The sequence below is a fragment of the Rhipicephalus microplus genome, unplaced genomic scaffold (genome assembly GCF_043290135.1).
Source record: "Rhipicephalus microplus isolate Deutch F79 unplaced genomic scaffold, USDA_Rmic scaffold_46, whole genome shotgun sequence".
NCBI lineage: Eukaryota > Metazoa > Arthropoda > Arachnida > Ixodida > Ixodidae > Rhipicephalus > Rhipicephalus microplus.
In genome coordinates, this window is record NW_027464619.1 from 2,340,696 (window position 1) to 2,344,752 (window position 4,057).

Consider the following 4,057-nt stretch of genomic DNA (forward strand, 5'->3'; position numbering starts at 1 on the left):
TAACCTAACCTAACCTAACCTAACCTTCGCACTTCTATCGTTAGAAAACGTTTTACTCGCAACTTTACAATGTTTTCTACAAGATTACGACGGTTTCATGCGCTTTCACATTAGATATCGCAGTTCCCAACTTGTAAAGGTGAAAAACACTGCATCTCACTAAGTGACATTGTTTAATGCGGTTTTACGACGGTTCATACCTTAACCTAACGTAACCTAACCTAACCTAACCTAACCTTACCTAACCTAACCTAACCTAACCTAACCCAACCCAACCCAACCTAACCTAACCTAACCTAACCTAAACTAACCTAACCTAACCCAACCTAACCTAACCTAACCTAACCTAACCCAACCTAACCCAACCCAACCCAACCTAACCTAACCTAAGCTAACCTAACCTAACCTAACCAAACCTAACCGAACCTAACTTAACCTAACCTAACGTAACCTAACCTAACCTAACCTATTCTAACGTAACCTAACCTTACCTGACCTAACCTAACCTAACGTAACCTAACCTAACCTAACATAACCTAACGTAACCTAACGTAACCTAACCTAACCTAACGTAACCTAACCTAACCTAACCCAACCTAACCCAACCCAACCCAACCCAACAACACCCAACCCAACCTAACCTAACGTAACCTAACCTTACCTAACCTTACCAAATTATCCTTACCTAACCTAACCTAACCTAACGTAACCTAACCTAACCTAACCTAACGTAACCTAACCTAACCTAACGTAACCTAACCTAACCTAACCTAACGCAACCTAACCTAACCTAACCTAACCTAACCCAACTCAACCCAACCTAACCTAATCTAACCTAACCTAACCTAACCTAACCAAACCTAACCTAACCTAACCTAACCTAACCTAACCTAACGACGGTTGCAAGCGCTTTCACATTAGATATCGCAGTTCCCCACTTTTAATGGTGAAAAACACTGCATCTCACTAATTGACATTGTTTAATGCGGTTTTACGACGGTTCATATCTTAACCTAACCTAACATTCGCACTTGTATCTAAAAACGCTCTATTACACTGTTCTGTTCACAATTACGATATTTGCATAACCTCACAGTTTTTCACCAACTTATTGCAGTACAGAACGCTGTATCTCGCTAAATGACATTGTTCTTTAAGGTTTCACGATGCTTGCATGCGCTTTAACGAGAATATCACAATATAGCAGTTTCGCACTTGTAACAGTAGAACACGCAGTATTTGGCTTGTTCATTCCGTTTTGTGTGCTTTCACAACATTTCACCTATCGCAGTTTAATACTCGCAATAAAACAACACTATCTCGTTAGATGACGTCGTTTTTGGTAGTTTCACGACGCTACCTAGCTTAACCTAACCTAACCTAACCTAACCTTCGCACTTCTATCGTTAGAAAACGTTTTATTCGCAACTTTACAATGTTTTCTACAAGATTACGACGGTTTCATGCGCTTTCACATTAGATATCGTAGTTCCCGACTTGTAATGTTGGAAAACACTACATCTCACTAAGTGACATTGTTTAATGCGGTTTTACGACGGTTGATATCTCAACCTAACCTAACATTCGCACTTGTATCTAAATACGCTCAATTACACTGTTTCGTTCACAATTACGATATTTGCTTGACCTCACAGTTTCTCACCAACTTATTACAGTACAGAACGCTGTATCTCGCTAAATGACATCGTTCTTTAAGGTTTCACGATACTTGCATGCGCTTTAACGAGAATATCACATTAAAGCAGTTTCGCACTTGTAACGGCACAAGACGCAGTATCTGGCTAGTTCATGCCATTTTGTGTGCTTTCCCAATATTTTACCTATCACAGTTTCGTACTCGCAATAAAACAACACTATCTCGTTAGATGACATCGTTTTTGGTGGTTTCACGACGCTACCTAGCTCAAACTAACCGAACCTTCGCACTTCTATCGTTAGAAAACGTTTTATTCGCTACTTTACAATGTTTTCTACAAGATTACGACGGTTTCATGCGCTTTCACATTAGATATCGCAGTTCCCGACTTGTAATGGGGAAAAGCACAGCATCTCACTAAGTGACATTGTTTAATGCGGTTTTGGCGCGGTTCATATCTTAACCTAACCTAACCTTACCTAACCCAACCTAACCTAACCTAACCTAACCAAACCTTACCTAACATCCCTAACCTAACCTAACCTAACCTAACCTAACCAAACCTAACCTAACCTAACCGAACGTAACCTAACCTAACCTAACCTAACCTAACCTAACGACGTTTGCAAGCGCTTTCACATTAGATATCGCAGTTCCCGACTTGTAATGGTGAAAAACACTGCATCTCACTAAGTGACATTGTTTAATGCGGTTTTACGACGGTTCATATCTTAACCTAACCTAACATTCGCACTTGTATTAAAAAACGCTCTATTACACTGTTTCGTTCACAATTAGGATATTTGCATAACCTCACAGTTTCTCACCAACCTATTACAGTACAGAACGCTGTATCTCGCTAAATGACATCGTTCTTTAAGGTTTCACGATACTTGCATGCGCTTTACCGAGAATGTCACAACATAGCAGTTTCGCACTTGTAACGGTACAACACGCAGTATTTGGCTTGTTCATGCCGTTTTGTGTGCTTTCACATTATTTTACCTATCGCAGTTTCGTACTCGCAATAAAACAACACTATCTCGTTAGATGACGTCGTTTTTGGTGGTTTCACGACGCTACCTAGCTTAAACTAACATAACTCAACCTAACATAACCTTCGCACTTCTATCGTTAGAAAACGTTTTACTCGCTACTTTACATTGCTTTCTACAACATTACGACGGTTTCAAGCGCTTTCACATTAGATATCGCAGTTCCCAACTTGTAAAGGTGAAAAACACTGCATCTCACTAAGTGACATTGTTTAATGCGGTTTTAGCGCGGTTCATATCTTAACCTAACCTAACCTAACCTAACCTAACCTAACCCAACCTAACCTAACATAACCTAACCTAACCTAACCAAACCTAACCTAACGTAACCTAACCTAACCTAACCTAACCTAACCTAACGACGTTTGCAAGCGCTTTCAAATTAGATATCGCAGTTCCCGACTTGTAATGGTGAAAAACACTGCATCTCACTAAGTGACATTGTTTAATGCGGTTTTACGACGGTTCATATCTTAACCTAACCTAACATTCGCACTTGTATTAAAAAACGCTCTATTACACTGTTTCGTTCACAATTAGGATATTTGCATAACCTCACAGTTTTTCACCAACTTATTGCAGTACAGAACGCTGTATCTCGCTAAATGACATCGTTCTTTAAGGTTTCACGATGCTTGCATGCGCTTTAACGAGAATATCACAACATAGCAAACTCGCACTTGTAACGGTACAACACGCAGTATTTGGCTTGTTCATGCCGTTTTGTGTGCTTTCACAACATTTCACCTATCGCAGTTTCGTACTCGCAATAAAACAACACTATCTCGTTAGATGACGTTGTTTTTGGTAGTTTCACGACGCTACCTAGCTTAAACTAACATAACTCAACCTAACATGACCTTCGCACTTCTATCGTTAGAAAACGTTTTACTCGCTACTTTACATTGCTTTCTACAACATTACGACCGTTTCAAGCGCTTTCACATTAGATATCACAGTTCCCAACTTGTAAAGGTGAAAAACACTGCATCTCGCTAAGTGACATTTTTTAATGCGGTTTTACGACGGTTCATACCTTAACCTAACGTAACCTAACCTAACCTAACCTTACCTAACCTAACCTAACCTAACCTAACCCAACCCAACCCAACCTAACTTAACCTAACCTAACCTAAACTAACCTAACCCAACCTAACCTAACCTAACCTAACCTAACCCAACCTAACCCAACCCAACCCAACCTAACCTAACCTAAGCTAACCTAACCTAACCTAACCAAACCTAACCTAACCTAACTTAACCTAACCTAACGTAACCTAACCTAACCTATTCTAACGTAACCTAACCTTACCTGACCTAACCTAACCTAACGTAACCTAACCTA